Below are 26,511 nucleotides of genomic sequence, written 5' to 3'. Positions count from 1 at the left end.
TTTCCTACGTTAGGCCTAATACCTGGTATGTTTCTTAGTGTGATACACACACACAAAAACCAAAACAACACCAACAACATTTTAAAAAACCCACAAAAACGAGTGGCGCGCCGAAGCCACGGGCTAAAATGTTTTTTTAAATATTTATTTATAGTATCAATCACAAATTGAAATATATCCAGTATTAGCGTTGGAAAAGAAAGTTTTATTTTTGATATATTTTTTTTAAAATTATCTCATCCTAGCGAAACACTTTCTGCAAATGACCTTAATAAAGGAAAATAATAAATTAACCTAAACCACTTTGAATGTCGACCGTAACTTGTATTTACACGGCATCATGCGCGGAAGAAAATACCAACTGAACCGGGATTTCAGACAGCAGATGAACTTGATTCATTGAACTTCATGAGCACAATCAAACAAATGCAACAGTGAAAAAGTGGAACTATGAAAAATCGAGAATGTTAGATTTGCGGAGGATTTATTCCGAATTATTGTCTGCTAATAAAGGATTCATGTCAGTTGCTGTGTCAGGGATGCCCACACAGCACGCCGTCCAAATGTGAAGTTGCGTCGTGCTGAAAGACATAACACTGTGCCATAATTTATCTTATGTCATGTAAAGAAGCTGCTTAAATTATAGTATTTAAAATTTTCTTCATTTTGTAAGAGCTCAAGAAATTAATTCTGGTTTGAAAGACAAGATGACGGTAAAACTCAGAAGACGTAGCTGTACAGTACCGTTGGTGTTTGAGACATCATAAAAAGGTAACTGCGTTAACTTCGCTTTTTGTTTGGTAATATGTTGGAGATCATCTTTTGCAGATCTTCTTTGAGCTTGGAGTAGCTTTTACATTCTAAACATTTTTATTTGCACTTATCTGCTTAACATGTATTGCTGGGATATCAAATAGAATATGAAGTCAGTATAATGGTACTATATTTTAAATATTTGAATGATAAATTACTGATAAATGATATAATGATAAACTACAAAATAAATAATTTGCCCATTATCCAAAATATGTTAATTAAAACAAACATTGAATGTAAATTCAGATATAATGAGCAGTTGTAAGAAGTCAGAAATAACATTTTATCAATTGAACCAGTTATGTGTTATCATCATCAATTGTAAAATAAACACATGGAGACAAGTATGCTTAAATTCTAAAATGAACACACACACACACACACACACACACACACATATGGTATTTTAATTTAATACAGAAAAGGTGACATTGATATATGCAGACCAATAATTTTTTTCTTTTTCAGATACAAATTAAAAAGCCTAATTCTGAGAGTTTCACCTACAACATTCATGATGGAAAAGGGCCACTAATTAAGAGCTGACATATGTGGAAGAAAAATACCATCCATGTTGAAAAGGGCTAGAGGTAATGTGAAAAAACATAATTTATCAATCTGAATTAACATTATTGTTGATATTTTATCTCAACTGGTCAAAAGGCTAAGTGGGTTTATGTAATGGTCCAGAGTGTGTTATTTATTTCACATCCCTTCTGTCTTTCAACAGTAAGAAATTAGCTACTTTGGAGTCCATAGTTCTGATCAATTTGTTTATATAAAACTTGGTTTTGGGCTTAAATCAACATCTTGGATAAATCTAATAATGAGCAAAATCCAAGTTTTTTTTTTTTTTTTTTGTTTTTTTATTAACCCCGTAATAGGTTGACCACTGGGTCGGGGAACCATCCCAGGATCACCTTACAATCAAACATTTCTGGTTATCAGATAATCTAGGGATAATAAATATAATCTACAGAGAAAGTAAAAAAGAAAAACACACACACACACACACGCATATACACATGCATATGGCCAAAATCTAGGTGACATGGCTTTTGTGATATTACAGTATTTTGTTCCTGTTTACCCTCAAGTCAGAGACAAGTTAAATGTTCATTGTTGAGGTCCATTTTTGAAGAAATTGGTCCTCTTTTTTATTTACCTTGGCAGTGTAATTTTCAATGTTCTTATGCATTGCAACTATTTGCTTAAAAGCAAAAATAGAAGGATTTTTCATATTGAATCTGCAAGTATAAATATAATATTTTGCCAAAATAAGCAGAAAATTATCCAAACTGTCCAGTTGTTCACTTCCTAAAAATGTTTCTTTTTTGGACAGATGTACAATATTTGGGCAAAAAGGTGCAAAAACTTCATTAAAACAGTACCAAAACTGTGAAGTAATACTGCAGTCATAAAAGAGATGCTCAATACTTTCAGTTTCACTCTTACAGAAAGTACATTTGTTGTCATCAAATATGTTAATTCTTTTAAGAATATCATTAGTAGCGATTATTCTATGGATTAATTTAAAGTTAAAAGAGATCAACTTGGTATCCTTGGTACAGCATTTTGCCCGGCTATATATATCAGACCACTCCTCACTACTTATATTTTTATTTAATACTTGCATCCAAGTTTCTTGCTTCGCAGTGTGTTGCCTTTTAGCTTCCTGTCAAAGATCTTTGTAAATAAACTTGAGTGAATCTTGTTTTCGCAAGTTCGTTATTTTATCATCCTGCTTATCAAAATTATTATGTACTAGGTGGTTTTTTATGGCATCTTTCCATGCTTTAGGAATTCAGCAAAATCCAAGTATATACACGAGGTGATCATGTATAAGATTAGTTGAGTTCTTTTAACCAACCTAAAAGCCATACTTCCACAATATAGACTAAAATCATTAAGTTGTCCTCGAAGTTTGATGAGTGTTAACCATTAATAATAATAAAGTGATCTTTCACCTGACTGAGCATGTTACCACCGCATGCAGTATTTATGCATATAGTGCAGTTTTTACTAAATTTAGAATACATGCTTATATAAATGAGATCTAGATTGAAGAAGTGAAGATGCATACAAATACACGAGGTTATAACCACTACTGCTGATTCAAGTTTGATCATACTTGGCCATTTGGCTTCTATAGTCAAGCTTCACAATGATGCTTATTATGAGTGTGATAAAGGTATGTTAATGAAGTGACCTTGCATCTGATTGGCAGAGTTTCTTACGACTTGCACAACAGTGTTTATGGTCAAATTTAGATCTGACTTGTTTAATTATTTGCTTGTATGTCTGAGGCTGTAAGCAGATTCTATGCAAATAATGTAGTGGTTCTACATCTCACTCGCCATTCTTGCTACTGCTCTTAAAACTATTTCTCATTAATTTTATCAGACTTGGTAAATAGATTTATCTCATCAAGATATAGCAAAGGAGCAATTTTGTAAAAAAAATATTCATTCATATTAAACTCAAATTCTGCATCTGATTGGTTGACCTTGCAAATACTATAAGGGCTCTATTTCTGACAAAAAGATTATTTTGATCTAATGTAGCAGAAATGCTTATATGATCAAAACATCTAACATATTTGATAACAAATAAGAAATAGTTTTTCATGTAAATTTGATAAACATTGATAAATCGGTTCATATCATTAAAAGCTTGGAAGAGTTTGATTACATGCGAGACCTTCACATATTAATCATGCTTTATTTAGAGAATTATTTTTGTCAGGATTTAGTAAAATAGGTAAAATCAATATGGACTGGTTTTGTTATGTACAGCAACACTAGTTGTTTACTGAGTACTGAGGGAATTGGAGTAAGGCAAGGGTACATTGTAGTAGGTAACCTGGTTGACTTGATAACAGGATTGTAACACAAACATTTTTATCAGGAGTCTATCATACATACCATTGATTCACTGCAGATCCTGCCCCCATTAGTTACCTTTTAATACATAAAGCATTTGGGTTTTTTATGTCACAAATCCCATAGGGATTAAAATTAACATCATAGGTCTCACTGGATAATTTTGTATTTTGACATACACCTAATTTTTAAGGTAGAAGGCATGAACCTAATTATCACAAGCCTAGCATTTCTAAATTCACACATAAGCTAAATCTATAATGTGGTTTAGATTTACTTTGAGTTAGGCATGGAAATAGGTTGGCTTGTTAGTGACTGCCTGTCACAGTTAGATGAGCATTGGAGATCAAATGCTTGATCTGCAAATGAGCTGCTGACCTTGATGTGTGTCTGCTACAGAGGCAAATATAAAAAAATATTGATGGTTGAGGGTTGATGAAAAAAGTATGCTAATTTGTTATAGTACTAGTGAACTTTATTCATGCATAAGCCACATACTGATTCTTTTAGCTGCCTTGTCACAGAAAAATATTGAAAATAGCTATTTCTTGTCAAAAATGAATGTAAAATTTAGGAGATGGTGGCAGTGATGGTTCAGTATAGAAATCAATAGCTGCATCAGGAATTAACCTGATTACTGCAGTCAAAATCTCACATGTATGCTTTCTACAAAAATCATTAGTTTGTTTTTGTTAGTATCTTCAGTGTAAAATTATTCTCATTTTTCTGTAATTGGTCATTGTCGGATGAAAATTCACCAGATAAACTGTCCAGTGAGACCATAAAATACACAATTAGAAAATAAAATAAATTTATTCTAGAAAGAAATATTGCATGCAACTCTGTGACACAAATGAAATTAATGAGAAAACACTTAAACAAATGGCTAACATTACTCATCTGGCTTATATAACTTAACAGTTGGCCATTTCACTGTGGAGTAGTCAGGTATATCTAGTATTGTAAGAACAGAGCCTAAACAGTAATCTCAAAACTTTTATCAGATCAATTGCATACTTAGGTTTGGAAAGTATTACATGGGAATTATGTTAATTTTTAAAGATCAAAATGTACCTGCATGTTTTGACCCTACCAGAACCAAACTAAAAGCTCAAATGTGTGCAGTGCTTTTTGCTCGTCACAACATAATTGGGATTATAACTGCTAACCCTACCCTCTAGCACACATTTAAGATCTTTAGAGTTTTTAAATACAGCCTTCTAATTATTTAAGTTTCATTACATTGGTTAATAATTAGTCACATGTGATGATACTTGTAACTAATCAAACCACAGCCACTGAGAGCAGACTAAGCACTGATATTTATGTGGTACAGTGGCAATATACAGTCCGTCTGCTGCACATTTAGTTACCTGCCCATTAAACTGACAACACATGAAACAAACTGGACAATTCTGAAAGCCTTGAATTTGACTTTATTTATCTGTATGGTAGAACAGAACATGAGTTGAAAAGCTTTTAATGAAAGACCTTGATATCAAACCTAATAATAACTGCAGGAGTTATATTATGGATAATTAACCATTCTCTCAGTTTCAAACTGGGCATTCCATCCCATGGGGTTCTAAATGTAAACCAAGAGTAACTGATATCCTAATGAACTGTAAAGACCATAGCAGCACAACAGCAGGGGGCCAGATATGTCCAGATCCAGGAATCATAGACCAGTTTCAAACTGATAATGAGCCACATAAAAATGACACATCTGCTAGAACTTATGTGATGAAGATAACTTAAACTGCATTATTATTAATCCTCCTCCTCCACATCATCATAATTGAGATGCATCATATATGTTTTATTGTAAAATAGTTTATGCAACATAATTCAGTGAAGACCTTTACTGCCAATTTACCAGTGAACCATTTGTTTCAATGAACATATTTTATGTTGTAACAAGGAGCATCATTTAAACATTATGATACACTTATCATACCTGTATATGAAATCTTAATACTAACACTTATACTTGCAATACTACTACTAATAAAAACACCTGCACTGATAATTTGATTATGTTCAATTGGACTTGTATCTAAATGATCACCAGCTGTATGAAAAGACATATTTTAATATATAGATATTGGATGGAATACTAGTTACCACAATTGAATAGTCATATGATAAATGATATATTATTATTTTAAACAATTTATATTTGCAGTGAAACATACTTTTACATTATCTTCCCATAAATTTCATTTATAGAGCAGTATACTCTGCATTCATTAAATTACTGAAATGGTTAATAATACAACAACAAATACTGCAACTTCCAGAACCACAAAAATCAAAAGATATAAACAAAAACTTCCCTACATGTATCAACAGTTGTCACTTTATAGACAGAACCATGAAGATTTAGGACAGGATGTTAACAAATTAGGTATTCAAGTTAAAAAGAAAAAAATACCAAGTAAGCTTACTACCAAACAAATCAAACATTAACAGTGAATTTTAGTACATTCCCAGGAAACAGAATATATAATTTTTCTTAACTTGATCTGATACATCTTAAATCTATAGAAAATGATTCATATTGTATGACTAAAATATTATGTAAACAAAAATTCCATCACTTTTTTCAGATGCAACATGCATACCCCAACCCATCCTTCTTGATCATAAAGTATACCAGCATTCCACTATAAGATGGGGAGCTGTAGTTGCTCAGTGGTTAGCTTTCTGGACCTGTGAAATAAGGTAGGTTAAAATTCTACGATCGGACCAACCTGGGTTAGCTACCATGGTGCGTCCTTGGGCAAGGCACTATACTTAAAGTGCCTTGGCACTAAATAACTTACTTGTGTTGCTTTACCATAAAAAGCCAAACCAAACACAAAACAACAACTTTAAAATATGAGTTGTGTCACTACTAAGTAAAGGAAAATCATACTGAAGAAATGTTTTTGTTAATACAATTTAATGGATCTAAAAATCTCTTTCTTCTGCAGGAGTTTAAAATGTTAAATTAAAAAGGTCATGGTACACATTGCTTTGTTCATACACATCAGGCTCCGTATCCCATATCCAGCTAAAATTTTCAGTAGAGTCTGAATAAAAATATTTTAATCTGGATGATAATATTCTTTCTCCATTCATATATTACACCAGCAAGATTGATCCAGATAAGATTACATTTTACTATAACACTGATGATGAGTATGCCTCATAACAACTGACAAATGTGGAGAGAATGGAGTTAAAATGAACTCTGATTTCTTTTCAGCCATAACACAAGATGATCATTTATTATGAAAAAACCTGAATAAAGTTGGAGTTCATAACCATGACAGTCTTTATATAATATAAATTCAATATGTTATTGTTGTCTTGAGGTATAGTTCTGTATATTACAATCTCACACAAGATCAGGGTATATTTTAGTACCATACAGTTAGTTTAGGATTGTATTAATACCTATTCTGGTGAATGAAAACTGAATAAGTTTTACTATTTTGGAACCAGTTGCAATAAAGTTCACTACACAAGAGAAAATATGACTTTACTGTAATATCTAAAATGTAAAATCTGCAAACAGAATACTCGCTTGACTTTACACTTCACCTATATCATAATATTTATTTGAAATGAATTTATACAAATGGCATTAAATTGGGTTTCAGGCTGGTAATGACAATGGTCACACTGACTTAGACCCAGGGTGGGCAACCTTGTGACCAATTGCCACAAGTGGCAAATTGGCCATGTAAGTTTGGCTCAGTTGTGGCATCGTATGATGTTTTTCACTTCTCATTCGCCACACCTGTGGCTACATTGAAAAATAGTTTGCCCACCTCAGACTTAGACAACTAGTAAATTATGAAAGAAAAATGTCATTAAATTATGCTTTTCTGGATTGCTAGATTAATAAGTTATTGTTGACTTGAAGTTAGAATATTATGTCAGTGAAGATAACACTCACAGTGACTTTGACATTTTGAGCTTTTTGTGAAGACATTGGAATTATGTGTGTGAAGTGCTAGATTAAGTGTGTGTGTGTGATTTGGATTTGTTACATTACAAAAAAATGTAATGTAATTTAAAAAATTACTAGTTTAAAAAAACCTCAATCATATCATGGATTAAGTAATGATTAAATTGTATTGCAAAGATCAAATCAGCAAGGATAACACTCACAATGACTTGGGTATTCTATATCCCTAAGAACATTTTTGGACCTATACTGTATAAGAAATTGAATCATGTATTGCAGCATAAGAAAAATTTCTCAGGCATGGAATTAGAGTCTTAAATACAGAAAATCAGTACATACACGTGTTGGTATGTGAAGATAACACTCACTTGACAATATAGCCAAGTTCTTATAACAAATGATATAACTATATGTAGTTTGCTTGTAAAATAAGTTAGGAATGAATATTAATTATATAATTTAGAATAGAGAAAAGCACATTAAATTCCATCAATAAATATTTTGTGCTTAAATAAAATCTTAAACAAAAATGTACAAGTCCAAAATATTTTGTTTTAGTGCTATGTCTTACTACCCAAATAACGGCCATGTATATGTGTTCCAATGTCAATTGTCATCGGAATGAGTAGTCCAAGTTTCAGGAATAGCTCACACACTTGGCAGCCTATATTGACACTCTTCCACTAATTTATGTGTAATTAATATACTTACAGTGCTGTCTTTATCCTGGTGGAGTGAAAATATGACACTAGCAAATGGACACATTTTCATGTTCCATTGACATACATTTGAATTTGTTGCAATGCAATGGTAGTCGAGGTACGCCAAAGTTTGTTTAAGTAGGTTCATGTGGGGAATATGTTTCTTGAATGAAACAAAACATTGCTTACAGTTCCAATAGGCAAAACATATTTTTATTTGTTTCCTTAAAGAATAATGTTTCAGCTTAACCCGATTTTGGCATTCCTGACTTTCATCGCTTTCCAGCCAAGTGAAATGTGGGCCAACAAAACTTGAAAACAGGTCCGGTTCTTTTGTGAGAATTTGAATTTATTAGAGAAAAGACATCAGGATAAGTGAAGTCTGACAAAAACATTATAACTTTACTTTGTAGAAATGCATTGTTATTGGTTACCAGTTGTGTGTGATATTTCAGAAAATTTGACTTTCATTACACTGTTAGTCGACATCAAAACGCTCCACACAGCACCCTTCGTTAGGCAGTAAGACCCATCAGCCCCCCAACAAATATATTGGGTGATGTGTCTTATGTTATCGGACTAGTCCAAAATATTGCTTAAAGTTTCTAAACTATATACAGAACAGTAAGAAACAACTTAAAAAAAATAAATAACTTTTAAAAAAGCTCATAGTAATTGCAGTATTAGTTAGAAAGCTGCTGAGCTGTCTTCATACATGCAGCCCACAATACCTTATATACTTATGACATATTGCATAAAAACCCCAGCTTGTTAGAACCTTTAAACAAACATGGGACTTAGTATCGCAAAAGTACATTTAGTAAATCTGCACAATAATTATATTTAAAAAATTACCAACTTAATAGTTTACACATTAGTACCTAATGATTTTATAGCCAAGAAGAAAAAAAGTTGATTTCTAGTGGTACATGCCATGTTTACTGCTGCTGCTCATAGCAAGAGTTCGAAACCTGTGTTAAGCTATGCACTTTTACAGTATGATCGAGATACACCACATGACAAGATTAGTCAGCATGTGTTTGTATCAAGTGAAATAAAACAGAGAAAATCAAAACTTAAACACAGTGACATACAGAAACTTAATATTGGTATAAACACATTGAGAGTAGTGAAGTGGGACGATATAGCGTCAATGGGACTTACCATTAAAAACCACCCTGGGACGATATAGCGTCAGTGGGAAATTTAACATTGTGGAAACCCCTGGGATGATATAGCATCAAGGGGAATTTAACATGGGAATATGGGACTGTTTAGCGTCAAGGGGAATTGAACAGGGTGGGACTGTATAGCGTCAAGGGGAATTTAACATGGGCAAAAAAAAAAAAAAAAAATCTTGGGCCTGTTGAGCGTCAAGGGGAAATGGAGCAGGGTCGGGACCCTATTTTAATAAGGTCCCGACCTGATGGGTCTATGGAAATGGAACAGGCGAAAATTGAAACAGGGAGGGGTCTCTATTTTTTATTTTTTTTAAAACAAAAAAAAAAATAAAAAAAGGGTAGGCAGTGAAAGTCAAGATCTTTTCGAGACCTATGAGTGGCCCTGAAAAGGGCCTTTGGGTTTATGTTAATATGCCCTTAACATAAAGGGCATCTGTGACTTCTTCTTGTCCTTAGGCTTCGCCTGACTGCAGGACCATAGACTAAAACTCTTTTGAGACATCCTTGCCTCTCCACATAGATCGTATCCATAGGCTGGTATCTGTCCTATGGACAACTGTCCACTTGGATCGGACGTACATCGGTATGTCTGTCCTGAACATCATCGAAGACACAAGCATAGAAGATTGAACGTTGGTCCACATGTTGAGGCGCCGAGAACAGGTGAAGGAATGCAGTGAACTACACTTATTTATAGGGAGAGGAAGGATTGAAACGGAGTTCACTGACCAATCCAAACACGCCCACATCCAATCCGAAGAGAGCAGTCTGTGACGTCATGTGGTCTATATAGATTTGCTAGCACCTGTGTGCAGTCAATTCATGCAACAGTTTTTCAACATGACGGAAACTCAGAAAACGATAAATTGGGGTGCACCAGCTGTGGAGACTACCCAAGGGAAACCGGACTTACTTTCAGAAGAGGTGAATTGGGATTTTGTGGATTTTCTTACCTCGCAAGAATTTGTTCTGGAACCTTCGTCACCTTCTCCTTCATTACCACACGTGGAGAAATTTAGACAGAGACAGAAAGAAGAATTGGAGAAATTTATACAACAGCAAAAGGAAGCGGAACAAGCTTTTCTCCTACAGCAACAGCAGCAAAAAGAAGAGGTAAGAAAAAAAACAAGAAGAAGAAGAAGCAGCAGCAAAGAAACAAGGGTGTGAAAATCAAATGGTCACGGTACTGTTAGACATTTTAGCGGAGTTAAGAAGTCTGAAACAAATGTTATCAGACTTCTTTATTACGACCAAAGAGAATACGACCTTCCCGAGCTAAACACTCCAACCCTGTGACTAAGCCTCCCGTGCCACCCTTAGTGATTTCAACCAAATCATCATCATCAACACTACGCAGTCCAGAAGTAGGCCTTGGCCGTGGCAAAGGCTTAAGGCAGTTAAAGTTGATTGCTTAAACTCACCCCTACACCAAAAAAGGCCCTTTTCAGGGCCACCCACGTCTGTCGAAAAGAGATAGACTTTCAATTGCCAACATCCATTCAAACTATAAAAAAAAACATTTTACCTCTGTAGTACGTGTGTATGAGTGTGTGAGTGTAGGTTCTTATTTTAAAATCAAAACCCAAAGACACTTACCTTTTAATACCTAATTTATTCTTTTATAAATATTTACAATCCAATTCACAATTCACAACAGAGCACTTTAAAAAGTTCATAAACTTCTTCTGTCTCATTGTTCACTCTCTGAGTTTTTTGAATTTCTTCACCACCACAGTCTTTTCCTCCTATTCCTCCTCACTTTCTTCTCTTCTTCTTTTCTTCTCCTGTTTCTTTTTCTTCACCTGTTTTCTTCCTCTTCTTCCTCTGAAGAATCCCTCTCTTCTTCTGACTCCTTGTTTCTTTTTTGGGCAATCTGGAGACCAGTGTCCTTTTTCTTGACAATAATAACAGGTATCTTGACTTTTGTCTTTTCTAGCCCCTTTTTTTCTTTTTTGACAGTCTGGACACTCTGAAGACCAATGCCCTTTCTTCTGACAGATATAGCAAGTATCTTGACTTTTATCTTGAAAGGAAGGAGAGTAGTCCCTCGGCTGGTCTGAAGAGAATTTTTGGATGACCCCTCGCAAAGCTCTGATGAAACGTTCGATCTGGGTAGTCTCTTCCATCGTTGTGCTCGGTTTGAGAGTGAGAAGAAGGAAGAAGAAAGTAAGAGGCAGAAACGTGCTTTATCGCCTCGTACCAGGGCTGAAGTCTTGGCACAAATTCATGCCAGTGATTTTGAAGAGGACATGAGTGAACCAGAATCCAAACCCTCTAAACAAAGTTCACCACCCTTAGTCAACCGTGAAAAGTACTATTCCATTCAAGAGACGGAAGAGCATCCCTCTAGAAAATTTAGAACTACAGCTTACAAATACACGGTGAAGTTTAAAGATTTCAAGTCCGAAGTACTGTTAGAGAAAGCAGAAGGGTTCATCACCGAGATGTGGATTGAAATGCTCAGCATGTTTGGCCTCTCCACCCTGTCTGAGCGAAGGACAAGAACGAGTGCATTGTTCAACTGGTCTGCGCACGTTTGTCAGCCCTGCCTGTTACCAACAACATTTGAAGATGCAAGGTTCACAGAAGAAATGTGCTTGTCAGCTGCTGAGATTGTGCCCTACCTGTGGACAAGGCATACTTACCAATAATGCCAAGGCACACCTGTGTCGAGGAAAGAAAAAATGTCACATTTGCTGCCACATCGTGGACTTGGAACACGAATGCTATGTGCAAAAATACCAACCCCAACCAGAGAAAGAGATCGGTCACAAGAAGAAAGGCAATTTCATCTTTTTCGATTTTGAATGCATGCAAGAGACTGGTATTCACATTCCTAATTTCTGCGTGGCTCATCGAGCGTGCGAGAAGTGCATTCAAGAACCTATTTTCAGTCATTGCCTTCACTGCAGCAAGATTTCTGGAGGACGTGAAAAAATCTTTCGAGGACCGAACACGCTAGCTGATTTCGCTCGATGGGTCTTACACCTCATCAACAAGACGTGGATCCAAGAGGACATCGAACGTTACGGAGATTGTCATCGTCATGCCACAGTGATGGCTCACAATTTCTCCGGATACAATGGACAGTTTCTTCACAGATACTATACAGAACATGGCATCGAACGTCCTAAAGTCACTTTGAATGGAGCCAAAATCATTTTCATGCAAGTGGGACAAGTACAGTTTAAAGATTCGATGAGTTACTTAGCCATGCCTTTGAGTCGAATGCCTAAAACGTTTGGAATGACAGAAATGGCTAAAGGGTGCTTTCCACACTTTTTCAATACGGAAGCCAATCAACATGCCGTTCTACCCCATTTGCCTGAGGCTCACTATTACGACCCTGACAACATGCGTACCGAACAACGAGAAGCTTTCTACGCTTGGTACCAGGCTCACGCATCTGACCCTTTCGACTTTCAGGAAGAAATGCTAAAGTATTGTCGTTCCGACGTGGACATTTTACGGTGTTGCTGTGGAAAATTTCGAGAACTGTTCATGGAACACGGAGGGGTCGATCCTTTCAAAGAAGCTTGCACCATTGCCAAAGCATGTTCCTTAGTGTACCAGCAATGATTCATGCCTGAAAACACCGTGGCTGTCATCAGTCCTCAAATGACCAACTATGTCAAACGTCAATACTCGGTCAAAGCCCTACGCTGGTTACATTACTTGTGTGACAAGGAAGACAAATGGATTCAGCATGCCCGCAACGGAGGGGGTGAAAAGACCATCAGAATGCATTCGGTCGATGGTTGGGACTTAGAAAACCCCAAGATTGTGTACGAGTTTAAAGGTTGCTTATTTCACGGATGCCCCGTCTGTTACCCTGACCGTGGCACTAAAAATCAGTTTTTACAATGAACCATGGAAGACTTGTACCAGGCCACATGTCAGCAACGCCTAAAGTTAGAACAGGAAGGATACTAAGTGGTGGAAATGTGGGAACACGAGTACCATCACCGTTTGAAAACCGATCCAGAGTTTAAACACCTCGTGGAAAGTTACCAGTTCATGGACCCCCTGAACACAAGGGATAGTTTGTACGGAGGAAGGACCAATGCCACCAGTTTGCTGTACCAAGCCGACGAAGAGAAAGGAGAAGAAATCAAATACTTGGACGTGTGTTCACTGTATCCCTACGTGTGCAAATATTGTCGCTTTCCTGCAGGGCACCCACAATTGTTGACGGAACACATCGATTTGAAAAACATTCGACAATATGAAGGCTTGATCAAATGTAAAGTTTTGGCTCCCACTGACTTGTACCATCCCGTTCTACCTCACCATTGTCAAGACAAACTGATGTTTCCTTTGTGCCGTACTTGTGCTGAAACGTGCAACCAAGACCAGCCTTGTCAGCACACCCAGGAAGAACGGGCCTTGACGGGGACGTGGGTCAGCGTAGAATTGTTCAAAGCTCTGGACATGGGATACCAACTGTTAGAAGTGTATGAAATTTGTCACTTTCCCAACAATACAACAAGGGTGACCCCACTCAGAAAGGCATTTTGGCAGACTACGTGGATGCCTTTTTGAAACTAAAGCAAGAAACCAGTGGTTATCCGTCCTGGTATCACACTTCCGAAGACCAAAAGACATTCAAAGAGAAATACTGGGCACAAGAAGGCATTACTTTAGATCACATCGAGAAAAACAAAGGCAGGCGATCGTTTGCCAAAGTGATGTTAAATTGCTTGTGGGGTAAAATGGCACAACGACCGTGTTTACCCAAGAATATTTGACAGAACCTTCCTGCTACTTCCAGATGATTCACAACAAAACTAAATTCATCAAACACGTGGACGTCGTTCGCGAAGATTTGATCTTAGTCAATTACGAAGAAGATCTGGACTTTGTAGAAGCCGATCCTTTTGGAAATGTCGTCATTGCAGCTTACGTGACAGCTCATGCTCGCTTAAAACTGTACGAAGCTTTAGAACTGTTAGGGGAACGCGTCCTGTACTTTGACACGGATAGTTGCATCTACATCGATCACCCGAGTCAACAGCACTCTAACATCGAAGGAGACCGTTTAGGAGCCTGGACAGACGAGCATTCTGACGACAAGATTCTAAGTTTCGCCAGTGGCGGTCTTAAAAATTACGGCTACGAATACTGGGACAAACAAGGAGAAGTGCACACGAAGTGTAAAGTGAAAGGATTGACTCTGAATTATCGTACCAGTCAAGTGGTGAACTTTGGCGTATTGAAAGAAGCTTTGCAGTCTAGAGAAGATGAACACTTTAAAGTGACCACCTATCAACCGAACAAGATTGTACGTTTACCCACTCACCACATCGTCAGTTGACCCTTGGAAAAAGTCTGTCAAATCGTGTATCAGAAGCGAGTGCGGCTTCCCAATCACTTTATATTGCCATATGGACATGTCGGTATAAAACATTGGTTGTAAGTGGATAGCCACTCACCAGAAGCATGACTACGCCACAGCAAGAATCAAGTGAGAAACCTGATGAGAACTCCAAGTTCAAACCCTACCATTTTCCAGTCTTCTTACCTGACTATTGTGATTGTGCCCGTCGATTGGACACATTTCAGAAATAGTTTACGGATAGGGAAGGATTACCTTCTTGGCATGTTTTAGCTAGAACAGGATTTGTCTACTTGGGACCTGAGTCAGGATTGGGATACGAAGTACAGTGTTTCGCTTGTGGACTGAAGTTACGAATGGATCTATGTATCTATAAAGGTTCAGCTATTCTGGAACACACTCGATGGTCTTTGCACTGCCCTTACCTTTCTATGGCCTTTCCACCCATTACACTACGGTACAATTATGACGGTACCTTAGAGACAGTACCTTCAAAAACTAGATATAAAAAAGGAACGATGTACAAGCTTGAGACTGCATTGTGACTAGTATAAAAAGGGGCTATGGTCAAGATCGATAGTTCATTGTGACTACCAAGACCAAGCGAACAAGATGAATCCTTTCAGAGAAGCACAAAACAAGTTCAGAAAGGCACAATTCAAGTTTGGGGCTTCTGAAGTGGAATGTGATTGTGAGCCTTGCGATGGGAACGATGCTGTACGCTGTGACCTTAGCGATGCCGTAAAGCATCATGAGAACTTTGTTCTCACTACCCCTCTCATGGAAAGTGATGCTGTGCGTGTCAAACCTGAGGGATGCGAAAGCGATGCTGCTCGTCCTCTTGGACACTTTACTGGGTTTCATTTTAAATGTGGATGTTCACCTTCACGTCTACCCCCCTACGGATGTCATCCAGACTTGAGCAAACTCCTGTCCATGTCACCCAGCCCTCATCGAAACGAACCTGTGAAAGACGAATATTCGTTCCCTGTGTGTTTGTCGGAATACTGCGACTTTGAAAATCGTCTTCAATCATTCAAAGGAAAATGGCCTAAGTATCTGGGAGGACCGATCCCCAAAGAATTAGCCAGAGCCAGATTTTTCTACTTGCACGAAGGGGATAAAGTCAAGTGCTTCAGTTGCGGTGTGTCACTTCACCACTGGGAACCACAAGATTCGGCCTATCTAGAAGATGCTCATTGGTCACCGAATTGTCATTACTTACCCTTAGTGGGACCGAGAAATTGAAGTAACTTAACCATGTCGTTAAAGAAGAAACCAGATTGGTTAGGAGTCAAATGTTGGACATCATCGAGACCAGTATTTAAACTTCATTTCAAAAACGATATTGAATCATTACCTAAAGAACTGCAAGAGAAGATTTACAAGGAAGTTTGGCAGGGGCTTGCCAGAGTGAAATCTCAATGGATAACTGTAGAACTTTTATTCAGAGAAATTCACAAGAGATAAGTGAAAAAAGTCAACCAGTGTGTTAGATTTCTCTGGGTCAAGGGTGCATTCATACTATTATATCGCTTTAGACCGTTTACATCAAAAGAGTTCAATGAGATTCTTGAACGTTACCCTGAATGGCAGTGGTCTGAAATTACTTACTATGTGGATTACTTTTGCTCTAGGAGAAGATTGTGAATTGTACGTTTTAAGTGATGATCTTGGTAATATAAGATTTTAGTCGTAGGGGGATGTTTTCCTTCAGGTCTGCGCTTTAACTATAAGAACCTACAGTATTCGTCATTCAGACCGTGTGATCGACGAGAGAATCTAATCCGAAACCGGCTAAGCAATGAAATTATCTAAATTACACTAATAAATACTTACATAAAATATATATATATCAAATTTGGACCAATGGCGAAGACAAGGATTCGGTCTCCCCGAACTCTCCATTTATGAGAGGCGAGTGTGATCGACGAGGGAATCTAATCCGAATCTAGCCAAAAGTATTACAAAATAAATACACTCACAAAACAAGTACCAAATTCTGAACAATAGAAAAACTCATTTTATCAAAACTAGCCCACTGACTGATAAAACTCTACAAACAAATATCATTAAATTAAAAAACACCTAGTTCAAATACCAGGAAGAAATATACAGGGGGTGGGTGGTGGGAAAAACAAAACAAACCTTCTCCACTTCTCCTAACTTAATACTCGCCTAACACCCTAACTAACAGCTCCAAAAGTCTATCTTCTACATAGGTGACAGCTAAGACAAAAACTAGGTATAACCATATAGTCCCAAAATAGAACGTAAAAGGTGGTCGCAAGAATAGACCATCAGGGATCCCCCGTATTAAGACCCTAAACTTACACATATAAGGTAGTCCAAAAAACCCAACGACTATCGGGCCCGGCGGTACAATGCTGCAAATATAACAAATATATAGAATACCACCCCAAAAATTACTTGTATAAGGTAGTCAAAAAAAACCAGTGACTATAGGGCCAGCAGCACAAGGCTGCAACCAAAATTTACAACTAGATAATTAGGACCCCAAAACAATTACTCAGTAAGATGGAAAAAACACCAACTCCATCCAGGGCCAGCAGCACAAGGCTGCAAAACCAATCGACAAATACTGTCACCTAAAAGCTAACATCGACCTCAATAGACTCTATCTCTCTTAAAAACAGCACAGAGTTTTTATGATTCAAAATTCCAAAGACGGAAATTTAGAACAAAAATACCCTGGATCAGAAAAACCCTGCTAACCTGTGGCAAGACAACTCCGCCCGAGCCTGACCACTTTCGCCCTTTGCGACGGACAGACATCAAAACACATACGTGCAGTGCACGCATCATAAATTAAAAATACGGACTAGATCGGGTCCAATCCCACTAGTCGCTAATCAATGCAAATGAATGACAGAGTGTGTGCTGGGTCCAATCCCACTCAAACAAAACATAGGCCTTACAATCAGATCGATGTGTACACAAAAGTACCTTGACCTGACGGCCCAATCAATTAGTGTTCTGTGAACACAGATATGCCTGGAGGAAGTGGCTCCATTCCTTCCTCCAAGGAGTAATCAGTTAGGTGCCTGTGGCATCATAAACCAGTGGTACATGCTCAATGCGAAGCGCACGCCACTATAATTCAACTCAACAACAACAACAATCGTTCAGACCATTCCACGGAATAAACAAAGAAGATGGAGGTGACAAAATTATTCAATCTATTAAGAGATATCTATTTTTGGATAATGGATGTTGAATATGTTGTAGGAAGAATAGAAAAGGAATGGAGTGATGGAAATAGGCAAGACTTGTTAACTATTCAAGTCAAAGGACTAAAGGTGGCCGGAGATCTCATCGCAGGGATGATAGAAGAAGAAGTCAACAAGTCAAGCGGATTTACTGACCCACCTTATGTCAGAGTGGGAAGTTTGAAGGAAGCACTGGACCATGTCATCCAAGTCGGGTGCTTCCTGGAAAAAGTATTGTATTGGATGGAGTGGTGATACGTAAAATGGGGGTTCGACCAGTTGACAAAAATGGAAGAAGTAATGAGGAAAGTGCTGACGGAAGAGGTAAAGAACATCAAAGAAAAGTGGTCTAAGGAAAGAAAAGAAGAAGAAAATAGAAAGAGAAAAAAAAGCTTTGAGAAACTCAACAATAACTGGATAAGAATACAGGAGAAATTCCGAGTGATAGGTCATCCTGACTGGATGCCCGAGTCAGAAATAAAGAAGAAGATGACAGGAATATTGGTAAAAGTTAGAAGATGGTTGAAGAAGTGGAAGAGTTAGAAGAAGAAGAAACCCAAAGGCCCTTTTCAGGGCCACTCATAGGTCTCGAAAAGATCTTGACTTTCATTGCCTACCCTTTTTTTTTTCTTTTTTTTTTGTTTTAAAAAAAATAAAAAATAGAGACCCCTCCCTGTTTCAATATTCGCCTGTTCCATTTCCATAGACCCATCAGGTCGGGACCTTATTAAAATAGGGTCCTGACCCTGTTCCATTTCCCCTTGATGCTCAACAGGCCCAAGATTTTTTTTTTTTTTTTTGCCCATGTTAAATTCCCCTTGACGCTGTACAGTCCCACCCTGTTCAATTCCCCTTGACGCTAAACAGTCCCATATTCCCATGTTAAATTCCCCTTGACGCTATATCGTCCCAAGGGTTTCCATAATGTTAAATTTCCCATTGACGCTATATCGTCCCAGGGTGGTTTTTAATGGTAAGTCCCATTGATGCTATATCATCCCACTTCACTACTATTGAGTATATATTTATAAATCTGAAATGGTTAATTAAAAATAGTTATTAGTCAAATTAACAAGGATGCCAGTTACTAGCTTTGATACTCTGTTTTTGTTAACTGAAAACATGTAGACTCAAGCCACATCTATAATGATAATTTCTGGCACTTTCAAGGCTGATATAGCCCTTTCATTAAAACCTGCAAACATTTTTGACAATTTTATCTGCACACATTGCTGTACATTTTATACACATCCGACTTGCCAGTATTTCTCCCAGCCATTGAGCTACCATTGGCAGAAGAGATCTTTTTGCGAAAAATATTTCCAAATCAAATCCTGTTTGGTTACTTGTAAATCGACATGGAATAGCACAACCCTAGCACAAATATTACTATCCCTACTTCGTGGAGACATTGAGGCAATGACATTGTAGCTACTCAACCTTCTGTCCTATGACCATTTTGAATTTTGCGCTAGATATGGCTATTACCAAATACCGGTGTCTAAACAGTACATAGGTGCTTTCTGGAAAGATTTGCATGCAGTAAGATTGCACATCAGATCCACAATATTTCCATCAATATCAACACAGATTGGAGGGGGGCCTTTGAAATTGTTTCTACATATTTAAACAGGTTTTCAATGAATTGTTGCTTTTTGTTTTATTAGCAGGTATTTATACATTTATAAAATGAGTGTCCTGTATCACAATATGTATCAATCTTCCTGCAAAAAAGTTTCCCTTGTTTTTTTGCTCCCATGTTACTCCCATTTTATTCTTGATAAAAGTAGCTACCCCTCCCCTTACATCTCCTTATAATCATTCACAATTATAACCCCATTTAATTTTTCCTCATATGAAGTTATTAGTTCTTTAGTCAACTTATTATGTGTTTCTTGTATGAAAATCATATCATAATTTGTCTTGTTGTTTAGTTTAATTATTTTTTCCCTATTTATTCAGTTTAAATTTGCTGAGGCTATATGGAAGTTTTTATATCCATTTTCGCCTCTCCACCAGGTTGTCGCATTTTTGGTTATACATTAAGTATTATTAGTTTTAATTTAGAATTGAAATATCACCTAGGGGATCAAATAGTAATTTATTAGTCAACATGTAGACCCACTCCATGACCTTCTTGAATCTGTAACCCAGAAATTCCGATTAACTATGCATCTTTTAGAATCATACAATACATTATATGAAATATGGTAATGTATACCTTAAAACAATACTGCATTTTAATCCAAGTTTCCAATTTTGCAAGAAGTTGTCCCGCACATGCAAAATCATCTGCTACCCAATATGTAAACTTGTCGCCAGAACATAAATTCTCAAAAAATTCCCCAGCGTATAGTCTGTTTCTAAATTCTTTAGTAATTTTCCCCCATCAACAAGACGCAAACACATTGCATCCTATTTCATTGTTGTTTCTCTTCCACATAATAGCTTATTTTTTTATAAAATGTTAAACTTTACTAATCTTTTTTCAAGATCACTTTAGTTTGCAAAAATATATCTTGTCATTTATTGGCATTCTACATTGAATTTTGTAAACTAGCTATAAACCTGACCTAATTACTCAACTTAACTGCTGACAGAAACAGTCTACAGTAAATGTATTTCATTTCTATAGCTCGATGGATAAACATTACATCTTTTAAAGCTGTGCACAGAATAGGCCGACATATCACGAGTCAGGAAAACATGGGGGTGGTATCCCCTGTGTCCAAAATTAATATCATTTTGAATAGAATATTCTAGTGACAATTGCCTCTTTTCAAATGGTAAGCATTGCTTTTTTTTTATTTTCGTCAATCTGTCAAATTTGGTATGCATTTTGCTTTAATATTTGAGATGGAAACCTTAGGTGCATAGAAATGTCAGACAGCATTGTACATCATGGATGGTGTCCAACATACTTTTATGATCATAAAACAAAATCACATTGTTTTAGTTATGGCCACTGATTTAAAAAATATTCATCCAAGCTAAATATAATAATAATAATAATGAGGACTTTGTATAGCGCCTAATCTTTAGAAGCTCTAAGCGCTTTGCAACATTAGACAACATAAAAACATACACAATGATATGATTACAAAAACAAACACCATGAAATTAGAAAACATAAAAAACATGCTGAGAATATTTAAGGTAGTTAACATTATTAAGTCATTAAGTTTGTTTTTGCAGTCAGAATAAGTAGTTTTGAGAGCACTCTTGAATGGGATCACTGCGTCTTTGTGTCTAAGTTCAGTGGGCAATTCATTCCATGTTGCTGGGCCCTGGTATGCAAAAGAATGCTGTCCATGTGACTCTGTTTTCATAGTGAGAATAATGAGTATATGATTGTCGGAAGAGGAGTGTAAGTATCTTGCTTGTGTGTACACATAGGTGAGGTCGGATAGGTATGTTGGACTAGAGTCTGTCAGTGAAACGTAGCACAGAGAACTAATGTTGTGTTTGATTCTGGATCGAATGGATAGCCAGTGTTGGGTACAGAGCAGCGGGGAGGTGTGCTCTGATTGTGGTACTCTGAGTATGATCCAAGCAGCTATGTTTTGAACTTTTTGAAGTCTCTGCAGTAGATATTAAGATGAACCAGACAGAATTGAGTTACCATAGTCCAGTCTTGAAAGTAGTAATGAACACACAAGTGTTTTAGTGGCATCAACTGAAAGATATCTGAGAATGGAGCTGATGCGTCTCAGCTCAAGATATGCAGCCTTGCATATGTTCATGACATGTTGGTGCAATGTGAGAGTACTGTCCAGAGTAACACCTAGGTTTTGTACTGATTGTGTGAATTTAATGTTGGTGTTGCTGATATTTATTGTGTGAGGTAAAGGACGTGAATGAGAAAGTCTTTGTGTTGTAATCAGAATGGCCTCAGTTTTATCATCATTCATCTGCAGCTTGTTACAAGTCATCCATGATTTCACATCAGAAATGCACATCTCTACACCTTGGATGGTAGCATCAACTTCAGTTGGGTGGCTAGATTTGTATATTTGGGTGTCATCAGTGTACAACTGGTGAGACACTGGATGATGATCTATGACACTTGAGAGCAGCTGAGTGTATAGAGTGTAGAGAACAGGTCCAAGAACAGACCCCTGTGCAACACCACAACATAGATCAACTGGGCTGGAGTGTAATCTATTTGCAGACACAATTTGTGTCCTGTGGCAAGGGCGATATGCAGATTGTACATTGCTAAAAAGACTGTTTGAATTCAGACAAGATGCAAGCTGGGATTGAACAACCTTTTGTAAGATTTTTTATATGAATTGGAGATTAGAAACCGGGCAGTAGTTCTTTAAATCCTTATGGTGTAGTGTTAGTTTCTTCAGCAGAGGTTTTACAATGGGAGTTTTGAAAAATGATGGAAATTATGCTGATGAGAGAGAGGTATTAATAACATCAGTTAGTGAAGGCAATACTGGATCTAAGCACTCAAGCAGCAGTAATGTTGGAATTGGATCAAGTTCACATGACTTTGGTGCACTCTAGGATGATTACTTAAAAATGCATTTATTGGTGGTGAGAGACTAAATACATGACTTGATACTTGTGTTTAGCATTAATTGGAAAGCTGAAGATTAGTAATCTTTTGACATACATATCTTAATTGTACCATTTAATTTACAAAATTCAATGTAATTTGCATTGGTAAAATGTGTAGCACAAGAAAAGTCATTATGAATCAGAGATAAATCATATCTTTGTTTTGTCTGGAGCTTGACTAATTTATTGCACATTTCTGTACACTATTTTGTCTTTAATCCAGGATTATTCACTGCATTCGGATGCATTTCATGGTGAAAATTCACCAGCTGGATTTAAAAGTGGTGAATATTGCTAGCGATTGTTCTGCAAACCCTGTATGTCACAAGGAGTCAGTGTATTCAAGGACTCATACAGTATTTACAAGTTCTCATTGACATTTCAGATGAAAATGAAGAACTGAAAAAAGATGAAAATCTCAAGTGGAAACCTTTCTGGTCAGCCATCTCATCCAAAACCTCCTGAAATGGAGAGTATTTTGCAGACTCCAAGATTTCCTCTTATCCTGCTGGTATGTTCTATTTAGTTTATCTGGTCTCTTTTTATTTTTTATCAATTGCTTTTATACCATGCCACAATTGGAAATTCTTTATCAAAAGTATGTATAAATTTCATCATTTTTCTGTCTGTTTAATAAGATGTGTTTAAGAGTACTTACTTACTCGTGATGCTGTATATATGAGATTAGATGTTTTGTTAAAAAAGAATGCATTTTGTGATATATTGTATCACTGCTTTATATACAGTGGTCATTGCAACCAGTATGCATTTTGTTTACATGCCAAAAAATCCAGTCTGATTTCTTTGTTTCTTTTTTACTGCAATTAAGGAGTAGTGATAATCTTTATACTCTTAGCTGCATCCAGAAGGACAACACCATCACCATCCCCATCCACTCTGGAGTGGAGAATATAAAGATTTCTCTCTGCCAGTTCCTCTGCAAGTAGTAAGTATTGAGGATGGAAAAAAAATGTACATTATAGAATAATGAAACAAATACTACAGGTGTTGACTTTTATATAATCTCTTATTTCATTTACAGCTCTCTAAATACGAGTAGGTCAATTATACACTGTATTTATGAATTTAATTCTCATCTAAGGTAGTAGAACTGTTTTATGTTTGACAAAATGTTGGGTAATTTGTGGCCATACACTAAAAACACATTTTATAGCATTTAAAAATGCTTGTGTTCAATGCACGTAAAACTCATTGGTTTGTTGTCACTTCAGTTGATAATAGTCTTGTCATCTTGTAGACATTTTGAATGTTAGTGTTCAATGCTAAGGTCATATACATTGATTCAACATCAAAATTTGTTTGCAAAATGGAAGATTATGACATGAAAGCACAAGCTCTTGTAGCTTAGATACTGTTATTTCAGAACATTGTGAGATGTTAATTAATTAAATTATAGGTCATAAAACATACTGTTCAAGACTTATTTGTGCAAATAAACAATGAATTGTTTTTCATTGATGTGTCGACTGTTCATCATTCCATTGGTTTTTTTTATTTTTCTTTCTGATGTATACCATTGTCTTGTGTAAGTCAGACGCCTAAACCATCTACATTGAATGCAGACTTTACAGACACCAGCAGTGAAACAACATATCCAGGGAATAAAAAAATAAAGGATTATGGGAAAAGTTTTCATATAAACTGTACAAAAACCATGTATTTCATTCCATAAATATATTTCATTGTTAAACCCATGTTCACTGTACAGATCTTTTTAAGGAGTTTATAATAATGATCTTGATCTTTCAAAACTAATTTCATCACAAATCTGTTACAGATTTCCAGTTCAATGTACTTATGAAACTGGACACAAATATTGAGAATTTGTTGGAGCAGCTGGCCCTCCAAGTTCATACACAAGGCCCAGACACAGAATATAGAGAAGAAATTCTTGCAATGCCATGTGATTCAGTGGAGGAACTAGAGGGCCTTTGCCAGAGGTTGGAGGAGAATCCCAAACTCTCCAAGAAGATGGTAAATTGGGGCTTTATTTTCTATTTAAAAAAACTGTTATAACCTTTATTTGCTGTTGTGAACCTCAAAATAATTTATGCAAGTTCTGCAGTGCCAGTATAATTATTTTTGGGGGTGGGGTGAACATGTAGTGGTCGGCTGTTTTGTCTTACGGATGTAGGCCAAAACATGTTTAGAGATGAACATGTAACAGGTATTTTACTACATATACACTATTACATATTATGTGGCTACTTTAATTCAATCCTTGAGTGAATGTCATTTATGAAGTTAATAGATTCACGGTGGTTAATTTGGTTTATAATTGCTATTAGTACATTGTGTTGCATAGTTAATGTTATCAAATTTTTTTCAAGTTAGAGAAATTAAATTTGCTTGCAAAACCATGGCAAAAAATAACTATATACAAGCATATTTTGTCACATCGATCATGAAATACTACTACTAATAATAATATCAAAATCAAAAAATAGTAATATTATTATTATTATTATTTTCAGATATGCTACTTGAGCTCCCTTGGCAGGTTTACAATTGGGGATAGTGTCTGCAGGATGATGAAAAAGCTTAAAACAAAAAGACTGGCCAGAGTATAGTCCAAAGGGACGTAAAGGGAAAAAAGCATTTCAAGAGCTTGTGATATGTCAGGTTTTGATAAGTAAGTATGGCTTGATTTAAATTGTGTTTTTCATGTGACTTGCCAGAGATTTTTAAATGAATTGATAAAGTAACTTGAGACCACATTTCAAAGTACATGTTTTAAAAATATTCCATTGATTATTGCTGGCATTTAGAAAAATGCAATGCATCCTTTGTTGTGAAACTTTTTTAAAACATTGTATTACTCTTGCAGAAGCCTGCTTGAAAACTAATGGCAAAGCAAAGGCAAATGGAATGGAAGAGACCATATCAGAGACCCTCAAATATGCACCCAACCAACGCAGAATGATAAAAAACAAGGTAATCCAAATGACTCTTATTTCATCAATATTGGATTCAGTTTCGTCTTTTAAAGCATAGTATTTGCAAAGCGGATGCATTTCTAAACTGATAACAAAATCAGCTTATCCTATTGCCCAGGACTATCAAAGCTAGAGTCCAGCTAACTACAATATGCATATATCTTGTCTGATCGGACAAGTGCCTCCATTTGGAAATTTTATTCACATGAAATATTTGGATGAAATAAATTCATCTTTGTGCAAATTGATTGCACCATCCACTTGCCAGAAATGATAAGTAAGTGCAAAGTTATCTTGTATCATGGCTTAACGATAGTAAGGGAAGCACAAGTGCAGTGAAGAAAATTTCATACATTTTTATAATGCTGATTAACATGACTTCTGCATATGTAACTAGTGCTGAGATGATATGACTTTGTTTAAGCATTACAATTTTGTTTTAATTTGCAGGTGCCTGAGCAGAAGAAGTAATAGATAAACTTTACAGTGGAGTTGGAGACTGATTCTGATTCATAATCTTAATTAAATCTAGAAAATAAACATTAAAGTCATATTAAAATATCTGTTGTATTGTTTCCTTCTTTCATTTTTCTCTTAAAAACAAATGTCTGAACCTTTAGTCTGTAAATTCAGTGGATTCCTTATCAGCCCATCTACTTTTACTTTACACCATGCTACTTTAAAAAAAAAATGAATTATCCCCATTGGGGTAGGTCCCCCCAACCCCCCACCCTACTTTGTCAACTTACCTGCCACATTTAAATCTAATGGAAGGCCCTGCTGTAAAGCCTGTTAGTAAAACTACCCAACAAGAGGATTTCATACATTTGCAACTCCTAGGTGGATGGTAATGTTTTCATTTTTGTAATGTAGATTTGGACA

The 26,511-nt window shown here is 36.4% G+C and overlaps 1 long non-coding RNA gene across 7 annotated transcripts; it reads left to right on the top strand.

Moving 5' to 3' along the window:
- On the top strand, window positions 1-26,190 carry LOC149774289 (uncharacterized). Of its 7 annotated transcripts, none has more exons than XR_016416893.1 (7): window positions 1-771; window positions 1,285-1,406; window positions 6,308-6,422; window positions 23,058-23,183; window positions 23,529-24,667; window positions 25,168-25,325; window positions 25,521-26,008. It is a non-coding gene; the product is annotated as an uncharacterized LOC149774289 (long non-coding RNA). The 7 variants fall into 7 exon arrangements; XR_016416888.1 differs by lacking the exon at window positions 1-771 and adding an exon at window positions 26,080-26,190 and having other exon boundaries at window positions 932-1,406; window positions 25,521-25,627; XR_016416890.1 differs by lacking the exon at window positions 1-771 and having other exon boundaries at window positions 932-1,406; window positions 23,529-23,618; window positions 24,471-24,667.
- The last annotated feature ends 321 nt before the right edge of the window (window positions 26,191-26,511 follow it).

Source organism: Sinohyriopsis cumingii, unplaced genomic scaffold, assembly GCF_028554795.1.
Source record: "Sinohyriopsis cumingii isolate HCF-2022 unplaced genomic scaffold, ASM2855479v2 utg000354l, whole genome shotgun sequence".
Classification (NCBI taxonomy): Eukaryota; Metazoa; Mollusca; class Bivalvia; order Unionida; family Unionidae; genus Sinohyriopsis; species Sinohyriopsis cumingii.
The sequence above is the reverse complement of the archived record's forward strand: the minus strand, read 5'-3'. Positions and strand labels throughout refer to the sequence as shown.